Source organism: Gossypium raimondii, chromosome 5 (assembly GCF_025698545.1).
Source record: "Gossypium raimondii isolate GPD5lz chromosome 5, ASM2569854v1, whole genome shotgun sequence".
Taxonomy (NCBI): Eukaryota; Viridiplantae; Streptophyta; class Magnoliopsida; order Malvales; family Malvaceae; genus Gossypium; species Gossypium raimondii.
Window position 1 is genome coordinate 52,822,242 of NC_068569.1, and position 18,323 is coordinate 52,840,564.

The 18,323-nt window shown below is 32.1% G+C and overlaps 1 non-coding gene across 1 annotated transcript; it reads right to left on the reverse strand.

Moving 5' to 3' along the window:
* Positions 1–9,069: 9,069 nt before the first annotated feature.
* On the reverse strand, positions 9,070–9,176 carry LOC128041449 (small nucleolar RNA R71). Its single transcript, XR_008196471.1, has one exon. It is a non-coding gene; the product is annotated as a small nucleolar RNA R71 (small nucleolar RNA).
* Positions 9,177–18,323: the final 9,147 nt, after the last annotated feature.

An 18,323-nucleotide genomic window follows, 5' to 3' on the forward strand; every position in this document is an offset into this window, starting at 1 on the left:
AATAAGCATTAATTTTCGCAAATATACGGGTCATGTTGTAATATAATTAAGTTTACAACGAAACACTTAAGAAGTATTTCTAGGATTGTATTCAAAGGAGGTTGAATTAAACTAAAAGTAATTTCTACATTAACAAGTCTAAACAGAAACAATCTAAAATTATACTACGATAAACTGAAATAAACTAAGCAAAGAAAAATATAATAAATTAAATAAAACTAAACTAACAATCTAAATTCACTTAGTTGATAAACAGGAGATTAACTCACGTCATTGTTCATAATTAATTTTAGAAATCGATTTTTAATGAATTAGCTACTAATCAACCTAGTTATTACCTTTCGGCCTCTAACTAAATCAATTAATCAACATAAACTACTTATCTCTCGACCTCACAGTTTAAACCTGGTTAATTAAGAGGTGCTTGGTAAACTACTCTTTCAACCTCTTTACCTAGATTACTTCCTAGGGTTAAACACACATAATTTAAACCAACTAATTCTAAAGCAAACCATAATTCCTCAATTAATTAATCACACCTTCGCGCTGTTAGAATTAAGTGACCCGAATCCTTACTTAAATCAAATACAGTGGTAAAATAAAATAAAAGTAAAATCTCTATAGAATTATACTTCTTTTATTTTATTTTTAGAATAAGGTTTTTAAAACCTTATTAAACTCCATCTATTTGAAATTGATTAGAATAAGGTGTTTCAATCTCACTAGAATATGGTTTTAAAAACCTACAAAATAGACATAGCCTACTCCTCTTGTAATTATTCGAATTCAACATAGTGAATTTTCTTCTCCTTTACCTGTGGTTTTTTCCCGAAAGGGTTTCCATGTAAAATTTGTGTGTTTTTTATTTTTATTTCTCTTTTTTCTTTGTGATATATTGTCATTACAGACATTCTATTTTTACAAATTGGTATCAGAGGTTCTAAGTTGTTCATCTCAATCACGGTAATGGCATCTTTAAAGTATGAAATTTCACTGTTGGATCGCAACACTAGATTTGCGTTGTGGCAAATAAAGATGCAGGTAGTTCTAGCATAGATAGACTTAGAGGAAGTGCTACTAGGGGTAGATAAGATGTCTTCAACATTGACGGAGGAAGAAAAGAAGCGCAAGGATCGAAAGGCGTTAACACAATTACATCTGTATTTGTCTAACGAAATTTTACAAGATGTGATGAAGGAGAAGACCGCCGCTGGAATATGGAAGAGGTTGGAACAAATATGTATGTCAAAAACTCTAACTAGTAAGTTGCATATGAAGCAGCATCTTTATGCTCATCGTTTGGAGGAAGGTGCGTTTGTGCACAAATACTTAACAGTGTTTAAAGAAATTCTTTCAAACTTGGAGGCCATGGAGGTTCAGTATGATAAGGAAGATCTAGGGTTGATTCTACTTTGTTCGTTGCCCCTGTCTTGTTCAACCTTTAGAGATACAATTTTATATAGCCATGAGTCTCTCACAGTTGATGAGGTTTATAATTCTTTAACCTCGTATGATAAGATGAAACATCTTGTGGTTAAAACTGACTCTCAGGAAGAGCGTCTCATTGTTCATGAAAGACAAGATTAGAATGCTAATGATGATTGTGGAAGGACACAGGAATGGAATCCTCGCGGTAAATCTAAAGGTAGATCCAAGTCTTCAAACAGAGGTAAAACTTGTAACTTCTGCAAGAAGAAAGGACACATTAAATCTGAGTGCTATAAGCTATAGAACAAGATTAAAAGGGAGGCAGCAAATTAAAATGGGAAGCAAATAGAAAATTTTGGTAAAGCTGATGTTGTAGAAGAATACAATGATGGTGAACTTCTCATCTCTTCTGTCAACAATTCTAAAGTGAATGAGGAGTGGATCCTTGATTCAGGTTGCACCTTCCACATGAGTCCCAATTGGGATTGGTTTACAAATTATGAAACAGTGTCTGAAGATGTTATTTTGATGGGAAATAATGCTTCCTATAGAATTGCAGGTGTTGGAACAATTAAAGTTAAGATGTTTGATAGAGTTGTCAGAACACTTAGTGATGTACGACATGTTTCAGAATTGAAGAGAAATTTAATTTTGTTGAGTATTTTTTATTCAAAAGGGTACAAATACACAACTAAAAGTGGAGTTTTGAAGATTTCCAAAGGTTCTCTCGTTGTGATGAAATGGCAGAGAAAGATTGCCAAGTTATATATTTTGCAGGGTTCTACTGTTACTGGTGATGCAGCTGTCACATCCTCTTCCTTGACAAATGATGATATTACTAAACTTTGGCATATGCGCCTAGGGTATATGAGTGAGAATGACATGCCAAGATTGAGCAAAAGAGGGCTTCTTGATGGGCAAGGATTTACAAACTGAAGTTCTGTGAGCATTACGTTTTTGGGAAGAAAAAGAGAGTTCGATTCACCAGAGGAATCCATAACATGAATGGAACATTGGTGTATATTCATTCTAATCTATGGGGGTTATCCAGAGTGTCTTCGAGAGGTGGAGCTAATTATATGCTAACTTTTATTGATGATTTTTCCAGAAAAGTGTGGGCATTCTTTCTGAAGCAGAAAAGTGATGTGTTTTTCGCATTTAAGTCTTAGAAAACCATGATTGAAAAATAGACAGGAAAGCAAATAAAATACCTCTACACAGACAATGACCTTGGCCTAAAACAATGTCCTGTACACTCGATTAGCTCATGAGTCATACCCTAGTCTCGGATTGGCCTAGTGGGTTATCAAAACACTAAAACTTATGTAAAAATACTTATTTTGCTAAAATTAAACATAGACAACTAAAATGGGAAATTGATAAATATAATACTAAATTACTCGAAAACAAGCTCATTAAGTATCAGAAAGAACCTAAGTTTTCCATAATGAATTGTGATAGATCAAACTCCACTACACTTAACTCGTTGCTTGGCCACATGCAAACAAAACAAACATGCAAGGTAAAAGAAAGAAAGCAAATAGAAATGTGACTTGAGTATGCCAAATACACAAAATTTGTTCGGAACATAATAAACAAGAAGGGTTGGCTAAACATGCAATTCTAGTAAGATATGTGAACGACTCAAGATTTTGAACATCAAACATGTTAGTTCATTAAGTTACAAGGTAAACAAGTTAAAGATTGTTAAGCATATGCTTCCATAAAAGAATGAATACACAAGCATAACAATTTTGTTTGAATAATACAAACAGTTAGAGCCTCAAGTACTTACTCAGTTTAATTTTTATCCATAAATAGTATTATCTAGGTCACATAGAACTTTTTGGCTTGTAACGTTCTATGTTTTAGGTTGGTTCAGAGTTCAAGAATTGAATTTACAAAACGGTTTAAGCATGAAAATAGTTTGGCACATTATATTGTTCCCAATGCCACCGCTATTGTACTTTTGACTCCCTACCTTATATCCCCTTCTCTCACATTCCTTTTCTCTCCAATTTTCTGTCACAGTATAGTATTAGTATGTATAATTAGCTTAGTGAGATTTTGTGCAAGAATGAGTAAAAATTTTCTAACTACTACTGGTTTTTTTATTTTGTGTCTTTTTACTCACTTTGCTTATATTCGTTCTATGCTTTTGTTCTCTTGTTAATTTTCATTTAGGCACAAGCTTACAAGAATCTTATACTCACTATACTATACTATTCCTGATTTTTACTCTCTAGAATTTCTCTATTTTCCTTTTTGAAATCTCCTTGATGTATCTACCTAACCTATAATATTAATGGCTTGATGTCTAAATTCGTGCATTTAATTTCAAGGACCAAGAGAAGGATTGATAAATTATTAATTTGATTCATGGATTCATTTCAAGGTTCTAGGGATGGACTCGATTAAGTAATGAATAAGTAAAAATAGCAGAAGAAATTGAGAAATTGTACAAACAAATTTAACATGGAAAAACCCCTCCAAAGAGGATAAGAAATCATGGGCAAAGATAATTTTAATATAATGACAAAAGAACGAAGAGTACAAAAGATGAAGGTAAAAACTAAACCACGAAACTTGAAAAAAAAGAACTCTTAAAACATAAAGACAAAATTATTAAAAGGTATTATGAGTTGTAATCTTGTAATTGGTGTATTTTCTAAGTTTGTAAAAGAGTCTATTTATGGCTAAATTCGTAGGTCAAATAAATTATGCTAATAAATGCTAAATATATTATACTAATAAATAATAAATCTTCTTAAAAATAAAATGTATTTTATTTAACTTGACTTGCAAGCAATCTCTTAGAACTTGGGTCACACAACTCTAGCAATCTTCACCTTGACACGAATTCTCAAAACGCCATGAGTCAAATCTGTGCTTAGAAGCTAGAAAACTTCTAGCCTTTGACTTGTGCACTGCCAAATCAAAACTAACCTAGGTCTGATTTTCACAAACATAATGCCCTAACTTTTCAAAACTTGCATCTAAAAGAGAACCTCTCTTCAACGAAATGATCATACCTTTTTCCCTCCTATGACCAAGTTGCTTCTACTTCAAATGAGTCGACTTAATGGACGAGGGACGTCTGATTTCACCGATCACTGTAGAACCTTCTAGAATATAAAGGCTGTCGATCCTTTTACCTTTTAACAAAATGAGAGCCCCACGAGACACCTTAATACAGCTCAAGTCGATGTTGATTCTTTAACATTTTGAGTCTAAAATAATCAAAGAGGTGAGATTCTTTCATAAATCAGGTACATACCTAACAGCTGAGAGTGTCCTAATTGTCCTATCATGCATCCTAATTTTAACAGTACCAATACCAATTACCTTACTGGATGAATCGTTTCCCATGCACCCAACTCCACCTTCAACTGAACTGTATGTAGAGAACCATTCTCTATTGGGACACATGTGGAAAGAACATCCTGAATCTAGAATCCACTTGGACGCAAGCTCGGAGCTTTTTCTTATTGACACTAATAAGAAATCATTACCACTTTCATCGATCAAATTAGCACCAGCTACATTATCCTCATTACTCTCAGCAACCATTTTATTTCACAGTTTATAACAATTTGCTTTGACGTGACCTAACTTCTTACAATAGTGACACCTTTTGTCTCACTTCTTTGATCCTACCAAAATGGAAGCTTGCCTATCTGCCTTGCTATCTAAACCAAACTCATTGTCGAGTTTGTCTTTACTAAATAAATGATCCTTCACATCCTCGAACGAGAGTTTGTCTCTGCCATAAATCAAGGTCTCCTTGAAAGACTTGTATGAACGGGGTAAAGAATACAATAATAGTATAGCCTGATCTTTATCGTCAATCTGAACCTCAACGTTGTTTAGATCATTTAAAAGGGTGATAAATTGGTTGATGTGATATCTAAGAAGCTTACCTTCATTCATGTGAAACGTAAATGCACGTTGTTTCAACAGTAAACGTTTAGCCTGAGACTTAGTCGCATAAAGAGTTTCTAACCTTTCCCATAAGGCAAATGAGGTCTTCTCCATCAATACCTCTTACAATACCCTATTAGCTAGGCACAACTAGATTGTAGACAGTGCCTTCTCATCAAGCTCTTCCCATTCTAACTGATCTAGATTCTCGGGCTTTTTTCCAGTAATGATCTTTTTTAGGCCGGTTTAAACTAGAATTATCATCATCCGAGTTTGCCACAAATTGAAATTGTGACACCATCGAATTTCTCAATGTCAAACGTTGTTGTTGGCATCTCTGAATGGGCTGATATGCAGAAATTGAACTAGCTCTAATACAACTTGTTAGAGATCGACCTGATTAAGAAATGAACAAGTAAAAATAGAGGATGAAATTAAGACATTGAACAAACAAATTTAACATGGAAAAAGCCCTCCAAAGAGGATAAAAAACCATGGGAAAATATAATTTTACTATAATAGCAAAAGAACAAAGAGCACAAAAGAAGACATAAAAACTAAACCCCGAAACCCAAAAACAAAGAACCCTCAAAACATAAACACAAAATTTTCAAAAAGTGTTATGAGTTATAATTTTTAATGGGTGTATTTTCTAAGGTTGTAAAAGAGCCTATTTATAATCTAAATTGGTAGGTCAAATAAATTCTAAATATATTATACTAATAAATAATAAATCTTCTAGAATGAAAATATATTTTGTTTAACTTGACTTGCGAGCAATCTCTTAGAATTTGGGTTACGCAACTCTAACAAAGGTTCATCAAAAGAATAGATTAAGGCACAATACAGGGTACTAGGGTGTTCATGCATACGGTTGATTTATTCTCTTTAATTTATACCAAATAATGTCATAGGTCATCCCTAGGCATTTTAATATCATGGATTCAATTAACTAAGTTTTAAACTTCTAACAACCTATAGTTCAAGCAAACAAACATGCTTTCCTATGTATACTTTTACCATTTGGTATCCTTAACTCCTTTTTTCCTATTTACAATGTAACAAATTGACATAAGTAGTCTAAAGTGAAGTAACACAGAGTAATTTATTATCAAGCTAAATTTACAATTGATACAAGCAATCCTATTCACATGCTCCTAACCAATAACTTGCATTTCTACAAGCTCCAACACAAATAAGCAAACAAAGAAATAAAAATCAACTAAAAATTATTGAAAATAATTAACAAAGATAGCAAAAATTTTAAAAATTCCTATATTGCCCCCTAAGTTCAAAATTAATTACAACACGTAAACAATTAATTTAAGTTCAAAATTAATCCTTTGCCTCGAGAAAGTCCTCTCCTCCTCCTACTTCATCCTCTTTCTTGTCAACATCCTTCTTAACTTCCTCTTCCGTTTTTTGTTTGCATAGTTGGTTCCATTCTTTAACTTGTTTTTGATGAAGTGCTATGAATTATGCATAGATGGAGTCTTCGATGAGACTCTTTGTTGGCTTTAAAATTAGCTCTGTCTTGTTTGTAGGAACCTTCGTCTTTTTGCACAGAGCTACCATAAGATGCGGGAAGTTGATCTGTTGCAATTCATTGTAGCATATTAAACCTTTTTCTATACTTGATGAGCTTGATTTAATGGTAATTTAATAATGTTTTAGTTAGTTGTTCAAATTTACTTAGTAAATAACAAAATTAGTAATTTAGGTGTTTTATGTAACCTTTTAGGCCAAATTAGGCCTAAGGGTAGACTGACATGTTAGGTGAGTGTGTTTAACATCAATTTAGGGTAGAAAGACAATGGAATGCTCCTAATGTTGCAACACGGTGCTTGGATGTCACAACACAACATCCAAAATACACTAAAGAGGCCACTGCTAAGGATGTCGTGACATGGCTAAGAGGGTGTCGCAACATACCCCTGAAGATACAACCAAAAGAGTATTCTACCATTAATGTCGAATCACAGAGTTGAGGGTGTCACGACTTCGGTTTGATGTGGCCAATTAGAAGAGCGAGGGTGTTTTTCTTTGTAAAACTTAAACTAATGATGTCTAGTCAGTTGTTTTAGGTAAAAATGAGGTAGCTAGCTTGGCTCCTATAAATACCATTACTTAGAACTATTTAAAGGACTTCCTTCCCTTTTATTTCAATTTCTATTCTTGGTTTTTAGGATTTTACTTTTAGTGTTTATTTCTATTCTTGTTTTGTTTATTCGATGGATTAAGATTGTGAAGCGCTCACTCTATTAAAGATTGCAGTTCTAGCTTCAATTATTGTTTATGATCTTTCTCTTCTCTTTACTTTGTTCTGCAATATTTTATGTTTCAATTCAAAATGAAAATGTTGTTAGGCAGATCGATGAACAACTAAACCTTTAGTGAGATTAACAAGCAGAAGTGGGATTGGTTGAGAACTAGTTAGGGTTTCTTAGCGGATCAATTAGTTTCAGAAAAGAGGACTTAAAACCTAGGCTTGACAACTATAGGAAGTTATCTAGGTAGAAAGGAATCTGATAGGAGAAGTCTATAAGGCACTACTTAGCTTGACCTGTTTTGACTTGTGACATCGAGAGATAAGTAGTGCTTGTTGACTGATTAGGTTAGTAGAAGGCCTAGAGACCTTGCTCGGTTAATGACTAGCTGATTGAATATAACCTGAAATTGGAGTTAATTATGAACACTGAAGCAAGTTAGTCTTCTACCTTTAAAATTTGAGAAATCCATAATCTGTTGCTCCCAATATTTTATATTCTTTGCATTATTCTTGTTTTCAATTATTTCATGAATAGTTATAATATAATTTGGATAAAGTACTATATAGACCTATTAGCATAGAAATTAGTATTAATTTAATCAAGCCTCCTTTGGGTACGATCCTTGGAATACTTTTGTATTCCATTGTAACTTCTATATTACAACCTGACTCGTATACTTGCGAATGTTGCCTTAGTTCTTATCTTTAGTTGCAATATTCTCACTTTCAATGTTAGTATGTTAGGAGGCAGTCAAGTTGTCGGTGCCGTTGTTGGGGAGGCATTGCCATTATATTAGTTTTAATTTTTACGTTTAATAGGATAAAGAGAAAATTTCTAAAATTATAGATACGATCTCTAAATTTTATTAACTTATTTTATTTTCCAACTTATTTATTTACCTTTGTAGATTTCAATGTTGAGTCAGAGTAGAGGCACACTTACAGAGCCAGATATAGATCCAAAAAGAATAATACACCGCAATCGTAAACAACAATAACAATAGTAGATGCAAAATAACCCACCTACTGTAGTTGATCAACCACATGATAACTTACTGTTTGACGATCCACCAATACAACAACCACCACAACCACAACATTAGTTACCTAGAGAGCCACCTATGGCTCGAGAAGGAAGGACACTATGAGACTACGCGCTACCAAATTTAGAACTAGCACGGTGGAGTATTGCAAGACTGACAAGTAACTACAAATAATTGTAAAATAAAGCTGCTAATGATCCAGATGATTTAAAATGGTTTCTTTAGCTATATGATACTTTTAAATTTAACAGGGTCACTGATGATGCTATTCTTCTTTGGTTGTTCCCCTTCTCCTTAATAGATAATGCCTTTTCTTCGTTAAATTCATAGGCACCGGGGTCAATAACTACATAAAATGAGCTTACGAAAAAGTTTTTGTACGAATTCTTTCCAATCAATAAAACTATCCAACTAAGAGGACATATTACCAATTTCAAACAAATGGAAGGGGAAAACTTATACAAAACCTGGGAACATTTTAAACTACCCGTATAAAGATGCCCTCATCATGGTCTACCCGAATGGTTAAGATTACAGATATTTTACAATGGGTTAGATGGGAATTCAAGGTTAGCACTAGATGGAGTCGCAGAAGGGGACCTAATGAACTGGATGTTTGAAGATGCCTATTAGTTGATAGAGAACATGGCTATGAACTCTTACTAGAGGCGAAGTATCAACAAATACTGGACAAGCTCAACTAGTTGGTGTCTACATCTACTCAACCTATGATAGATGAATCAACCAGGACACTTGGTTAATACCTTGAAAACTAGTCTGATGAGGTGAACTATGTAGGGAATAAGTGTGGAAACCCTTATTAAAATACTTACAATCCTGGATGGATGGATCACTCGTGTCATATCCAAAATTAGTGCTAGAAGAAATAAGGAAAAATTAGATTTTAATGCATTATAAGAATAGGGTAAGCGAATTCAGAATGCCTTAAAAATTATTGTTGATAAGAAATTAACAAGAATAGACCACTAGGCTTAAGGGTTATGTTTTAGGCAACTATAGGTCCTAGGTTTAAACTCCCTTGATTACACCCTTTGTTGATTTTTTTAATTTCCCCTGATGCTTGGCCAAAACCCTTAACACCTTTTTCTTAAAAGCTTATGTTAAGAATGAGCCAGTTGTTTAATGGTTAAGACATAACATCCCCTTTGATCCCAAGTTTAGAACCCTTTGTGCACCTTTAGTTAAAATATTTTATTTTCTATTTTAGTCCCATAAAGTATTGAATTTTCAAACCAACCCATATCAAAAGCTTTTTTTTTCCATTTAGTCCTTAGTAAATCATAATTTTAAACAACTTTCTAATTCTATTTCAATTAAGAAAGAAGTTTTATAAATAGTAAATCTTTTCAAAAACTTAGAAAAAAATTGTTTAGAAAAAATTTCTAGAAAAATTCTCAAGATTCTCTCTTTTTCTTCTTCATTGCTGAGACCACTTTATTCAACCAAAGATTTCAAGAATTTCAATTGCATCCCTCTCTTCCCTGTAGATTGCCAAATTCTTCATCCAAAAAATCAAGGTTTTTCTTGTGTTTTCAATCAGGTGTAAGATGTAAACTTAAACCACTGTGTATGATTAAACAATTGAATTACTAGAAATTAAGGTAATCTGATATGCGAACCCTTAGTGCAGGTTATGTGAACCCCCTTAGTGAATATATGCAAACCCTTAGTACATGTATGAGACCCCTTAGTGAATATATGTGAACCCTTAGTACATGTATGTGATCTCTTATTGAATATATGTGAACCTTTAGTACATGTATGTGATCCATTAGTGAATATGAGTGAAACCTATATGTAATTAATAGTATAAATTATTATTATTATTTATTATAAAGAAGAATAATTAGTGCTGTAATTATTATAAAAAAGAATACTTAGTTAGGATCAAATTGAGAATAAAGAAGAAATTGAATAGAAATTCAATTATTTATTATAATTAGTGCTGTAATTAATAGTATACATAATTATTATTTTTCGTAGCTAACAAAAAGCCCGAGGCATCGGCATCGAAAGGAAAGGAGAAAGCTATCGAGGACTAAAACGGGAGATTTACGGTTTGTATTACTATAATTCAAGTTATTTATTATTAAATGTTAAATTTTAATTTATGTGTTTGGTAAATGAAATGTGAGGTAAGTATTATTATTATTATTATTATTATTATTATTATTATTATTATTAGGAATTAAATTGAATAGTTGATATGAATTAATATTTGAATTGTTTGTTGATTGAAAGCGGGAAATGAATTTGAATCGAATTGTGAATGGTATTAAATTGTATGGAAATGTATTAAGTTGTGAAAATGTGTGAATTTGTGGATTAATTATTGATTGAAAGGTGAAAAACTGATTGAATTGAAAATGTGAGATTGAATTGGAGTTATATGTAATTTAAATACCCTATTAACTAGTCGGGCTGAGTCGGATATAGTTGGCATGCCATAGGATTGGAATAGTTCAGGGATACTTCGACCTCGAGTCGATGAGACACTGGGTGTCACTATATTTCTTCGGATAGTTTCGATGAGGTATTGGGTACCAACTTTCTTCGGCTTTGCCGATGAGACACTGGGTGTCAACTATTGCTTCGAACTATCCGATGAGGCACTGGGTGCCATTCTGGTGTGTTTGGTTGGATCCGTGTATCCGTCAAAGTCTGAGTTTTGTTAATAGGGTAAATAATAAAATTATAAACCGAACGAGTTGAACAAACGAGCTATTGAAATGAAATGAAAAGGTTGAATTGTGAATTGAAATGTGGTATGAGATTGAGAAATAAACCTAAGGTTCATGATATGTCTAAATTTAAATTGTGGATGTATGATATTAATTGATGAATTGCTATTGTTGAGATATTGAATTTAAATTTGTATATATGATTTATGCATTATATGTTTATTATTGTTAGAATTTGAATTATGGTAATACCACTGAGTATGAAATACTCAGCGCATGGTTGTTTTCGTGCGCAGGTTGATAGAAATCAAAGGTTCCGGTTGAGCATCCAGATCAATCCCGACTTCAGCATAACTTTGGTGATGTATATTTTCTTTTAGTAATGTGGCATGTACATAGGATGTGTAGAAATGGTTAAAAATGTTAGTATTATAAGTTTATGAATTATAATGAAAGAAGTTTATCTATTTTTATTTATTTAGTACATTGTTAAATTTAAATTGATATTATATTGATTGAGTTTGATTAGAAGGTATTTAGAATAGAAAATGAGAATGTGACATGAATTGGTTGATTTGATTATATTTGAAAAAGATATGGTTTTTAATTGCAGGGGGTTTTATGTAAAAATAAGTAGAAGTGCTACCGAAATTTATTAAAAAAAAGTCAATTGGTAAACAAACATACGAATTTATAATTTTTTTTAATATGTTGGTTATTTATTTAAGAATTATTTGTAAACCGTTTGATATGTTCAGTTATGCCTCATAACCCTGTTTCAGCGACGATTTGGGGTTAGGAGGTGTTACAATTGTTGGTATCAGAGCTATCAAGTTTAGCCAATTCTCGGCCTAAATTGGGCTCGAAATTGAGTTTAGATGTACATGCCACTGTCGAGTCAAACTGAGTCAGGATCTTTGGATGCTGACCTATTTGTTTGCTGTGTTTTATAGATTAAAGATGTTTAACAAAAAAATAAATGATACTGATGAAAGAATGTATACCGAAGATAGAGAATTAGATGAAACAGAATCAGCTATACCGAGTGTGAATCCATTAGGCAACTAACCTCCTAATGTAGAACGGGAAAATGCTAGAGATAGAGATGAATCTCAATTACTGAGAATTATAGCTGATGCATTACAAAGAGTAGCAGGAACTACTCCTGCTACGACTTCAGCACCTACTCAAAGACGAGCCCCGATAAAAGAACTGAGGAAATATGGTATTACTGAATTTATGGGTCTCAAAGGAGTTGGTCCATCCGCAGTTGAAAATTGGATGGAGTCGACTAAAAGAATTTTACAGCAATTGGACTGTCCCACCGGGAGTGTTTAAAATTAGGTCATGTAACATGGTTGTTATATTTCTTTTAATATGTGCATGTTCTTCAATTTAAAAAAATGATATGACTTACAGATTGTCCATAAGTTAATTGCATTGATATTTACTCGATGTATGACAAATAAGGATAAATGTTTGAACAGGTATTTAAGAAGCTAATGCCAATATTGCTAAAGTCTAATTGAGTTTTTAGTTGATTAAATGAATTATGTGTATTACAATTATTTGAATGTGTTATGATTTATAAATTGCGTTATATTGTTACAAACTTAAATTGTATGAGTTTTGATAAGATTGATTATGAAAAAAAAAATACCTGTTTTGATCTGTACTATGTCCAGCAATACCTTGTAACCCTAATCCGGCGATGGATATGGGTTAGGGTGTTACAAAAACTTCTTTCAATTTAATCCCTCCAACACAAAACTTATAACCTACTTTACAATTTAATCCTTTAATCAATTCTAACTTGAAATTTATTCAATTAAACCCCCAATTCATTATTTTGTTCAACATGAACTATGTTCAAAAACCTAAGAACTTTCAAAACTTCAACTTAAATTCAACAAAACCTCGTTCTAAAGCTTCTAAAACATAAAAATTAAAAGAAAATGACTTAATTGACTTACCTATTAAAGCTTTAAACCTTCAAAGTCTAGTTTTTCTTTTTCTTTTTCTCCTTTCCACTGCTTTATTTCGGAAGCTTCTGTTTCTTTCCCCTTTTGTTTCTTTTTATTTTATTTTATTTCATTTTATTTTATTTGTTTTTTAATTATAATAATATAATAATATATATTTATTTAATTACTAAGCAATACATATTTTATTATTAAATACATATGTTTATTATTATTACAATAATAATAATTACAACAATAATTTAATATAATAATTTAATAAATATCTATTTAATAATCAATATATTTATTACAAGTGTATTATTACTTATATTTACAAATGTACTATATCATCATCATACATTTATCGTGTTTTAATTTGTTTATCACATAAAAATCTTATAAAATAATTATTTAATTAACAAATATCTTTTACTTAATAATAAATAGTAAATATCTATTTACTTAAATAAAAAGTAATTAAATAAATATATTACAAATATAATTATTACACATGTATATTTTATTACCATACATTTGGCTTTAATTTATATATATTTCATTAATTTAATAAGATAATATCAATTAAATAATAATTTATACTATTACATTCTAATATTAATTAATAATAACTTAAATCATTAAAATCTTTAGATTTTTCTCATTGTTTTGACGCCTCAACTATTAATTAAGGCATATTTCTCATTTTGGTCCTTTATATCTTCTTTTAATCTATAATTCAACTTTTACCCTTTATTCAATTTCTCTTAACTAAACTAAATTCACTTAATTAAAACCTAATTAAACACACTACTAGACTCATAATATTTCTAATAATTATTTACAAACCCATTTCGTTAAGACGGAGGCCCGATAATGTACTTTTCCGATGCCCATGAATTTTGGGTCATTACATAACCCTTCTAATTTTCTAAACTCAAATGTCAACATTTTTTCCTTGGAATTACAAGGAAAAACATTTATTCAAAAGAGGGGGATTGATTCATCGATGCACCTTTACAATTAAATTTAGACATTAGCTCAATACCATAAGTGGGAGCAATTTTGCATAACCCTAAAAGAACCCGTCATAATTTTTGTTGTTCAGGAATTTTATGCAGTATTTAAAGACTAAGAAACTAGGCGATTACCTAGTGATTTTTAGAGTCAGATTGGAGACTCAATATATATGCAATACGTCGAGCTTTAGATGAAACAAATCAAAGATTGGAATGAATGCCGAAAGTAAAAACTGGATGTCCCGGTATCATTTAAAATAAAATCGATATTGAAGGCCTGGAAAGAGCTGGAGGAAAGTGGCATCTCGGATTCAGAATGGATTACAAGGTGGATGCAAGAGATGGGGTTGATCGGACAAGATTATGCAAAGAGGTATGACTTACAAGTCCCGAACCTTTCACCTTACAAATATGCCTCGATGGAGTTCCAACAACAATCTGGGGATGAAGGGAGTGAAGAGGATGAGGGCAAGTAGGAAGATGATAAGGAGGAGGACGAAAACATAGAGTAAGATTTCCCAGATGACTATGACTACGAGGTGACATTTTAACTAGAGTGGCCCTTAAACAAAGGCCTATCATCTGAAGCCTGATACGGCAAGCCCACTCATCGAGTGGAGGATCATCTAGACTGGTTATGTGGGGCAAGGGAACAGCTCAAATGGAAGGGTGAAAATCACCGAATTTTGATGATTAAACCTATTTTAATTTGGATGATTGTAAATATTAACTTGGATAAATTTTTTTTAATTTTTTATTTAGATTAGGTGTAGGTTAATATTAATTAACAAATATATATTGTCATAATTTTTCTATGTAGGAACCCTAAATGAGGAAAGCACTACAATTGGGAGCTAAAACAAGTAAGAATGGGGAAACCCAAGATAAAGCTCAAGGCAACATCAATGAAAAGCGGGCAAGTTCTTTCTTTTACACATCAGGGTTGCACATTAGGGACAATGTGTTATCTCAAGTGTAGGAGGTAACATAGAAAATTCGTGCTATTATTTTTTTTGCCTTATTTTAGTTAGTTTATTGTCTGATGGGTGCTTGCGCTTGTAGAAATACAAATGATTGGTTAGGAGCATATTTATAGGTTGATTGTGTTTATTGTAAATTTGATAAGATAGTAAGTGATTTTGAATTATTGACTGTTAGAATAATTAGTTCTATATATTACATTGTAAATAGGCATTAGGTTATTAAGTACACCAAATGATAGAGGAGAATATAGGGAAACAAGCATGCTAGTATGGACAACAGATAGTTAGAGTTTCATTACTTAGTTGTTAAATTCATGAATATTGAAATATCTAGGGATGACCTAAGGCATTGTTTGGTATAAATAGAGACCCAAAAGCTAACCTTATTTATTCCTTTACTACCTATATTTAAGCCAAAAAAACACTTCTTGAAGAACTTTCATACAAAATCCTGAGCCAAAATACAAATTGTACTTATCCTTGTTCTTTGGTCCCTGAAATGCACGAACTTAGAGATCAAGCCATACGTATTGATGGATAGGTAGATACATAAAGGTGATTTTGAAAAATCAAAGTGAAATGGGAAGAAACAATGTGATATAGTAATTATAGGTCAGGCAAAAGTGTGCAAAAATAGAAAATCTAGAAGAAGTTCAAACGAGAAGAAAAAGTACAAAAAGAGATAAAGGCATGACGAGTGAGAAAAGAACCAAAAGTCAAGTGAAAAAAACAATAAGTCACAAAGTTAAAAAAAATCAGTCATTAGTGCACCAAAACTAGTTAAGCTGACCATAGCTACTAATAATATATAGTAACTTCCTACATTGAGAGATAAGGGAGGTAATAGAAGGAGATAAAAGGCAGTGAGCTGGAAGAGGACATTAAAGGGGGTGAATAAGGTACAATACAGTGTGCCAAACTATTTTCGTGCTTGAGACATTTTTTAGTGCCCTATTCTTGAAATCCACAACCTTAAGCCTTAGAACGTTACAAGCCAAAAAATCCTATGCGACATAGGTAGCTCTATTCATGGATGAAAATTGTGTTAAGTAAATGTAATAATGATTGTCTATATTTTGCTGGCATAATTGTAGTACTTATGTAATCTTTTTGATGAATCAATATACTTTACAATCTTTTTGCGTGTATACTTTCTAATATACTGAACTTAGATGTTTGAACTCGATAATGATAAGTCAATTATATATCATATTAGAATTACATGTACTTACAAATAGACGTGTTCGCTTTGCTCCCAAATTAATTCTTGTATCATACTTGCTCAAGGGTCATTATTTTTTTTCTTTTTCCATGTTTGATTTGCTTGAGGACAAGCAATGACTAAAGTGTGAGGGAGTTTGATCTGCCACAATTTGTTGTAGCAGATTAAACCTTTTTCTATACTTAATGAGCTTAATTTAATGAAAATTTAATAATGTTTTAGTTAGTTGTTTAGATTTACTTAGTTAATAACAAAATGAGTAATTTAGGTGTTTTATATGACCTTTTAGGCCAAATTAGGCCTAAGGGTAGACTAACATGTTAGGTGAGTGTGTAGGAAATCAATTTAGGGTAGAAAGATAGTGGACTGCTCCCGATGTTGCAAGACGACACTTCGATGTTGCAACAAAACATACAAAATACACTAAGGAGCTCATTCTCAAGTATGTCGTGACATGGACAAGAGGGTGTCGCGACATAGCCTTGAAGACACACCTAAGGGAGTATTTTGCCATCAATGGTGCGACTCCGACTTGACATGTTCGATTAGAATAGCAAGGTTCTTTTTGTCCGTACAACTCAAATTAATGATGTTTAGTCAATTGTTTTTGGTCAAAATAAGGCAACTAGACTGACTCCTATAAATACCATTACTTAGATCTATTTAAGGGACTTCCTTCCCCTCCTTTCTATTTCAACTTCTATTATTAGTTTTTAGTGGTTTACTTTTAGTTTTTATTTTTATTCTTGTTTTTTTTATTTCAGTGGATTAAGATTGTTAATAGCTCACTCTATTAAGGATCGCAGTTCAAGCTTCAATTATTATTTAAGATCTTTCTCTTTTTTTTTACTTTGTTCTTGCAATATTTTATGTTTCAATTCAAATTGAAGATGTTATTACACAGATCGATGAATAACTAAACCCTTAGGGAGATTAACAAGCGGATGTGTGATTAGTTGAGAACTATTTAGGGTTTTATAATGGATCAGTTGGTTTGAGGAAATAAGACTTAAACTCTAGAAATGTATCTAGGCAGAAAGGAATCCAAAAGGAGAAGTCTGCTGGGCACCCCTTAGCCTGACCCAGCTTGACCTGTGACATTGAGAGATAAGTAGTGTTTGGTAAGATATTAGATTAGTAGAAGGCCGAGAGGCCTTTTTAGGTTAATGACTAGCTAGTTGAATAGAACCTGAAATAGGAGTTAACTATGGACATTAAAGCAAGCTAGGCTTCTGCCTTTAGAATTTGTGAAATCCATAATTTGTTCCTTCCAATATTTTATATTTTTTGCATTATTCTTTTTTTCACTTCTTTTATGACTAGTCGTTACATAATTTGGATAAAGTACTATTTAGACCTATTAGCGTAGAAGTTAGTATTAATTTAATCAAGCCTCCTTTGGGTACGATCCTCGAAATACTTTCGTGTTTCATTGTAACTTTTATATTACAACCTGACTCATATAATTGTAGACACCATGTTAGTTCTTATCTTTAGTTGAAATATTCTCACTTCTAACGTTAGTACGTTGGGAGGTGGTCAGAAGTATATCTTGACCTCTGGCCACTTACACATCAAATTATGATTTTGATATCCACATCCCAATAGAAATCTTTTTCTTCTACAAAATAGCATAAAGTAAAGTAGCTAAAAAAGTATTGACCCTGGATACATTTCAAGGATATTGCCATCATGTATTCACCAGAAACATGAATTATTTAATATAAACATAGCTAGGTAAAAATGTAACACCCCAAAATCTTATATTCTTGATT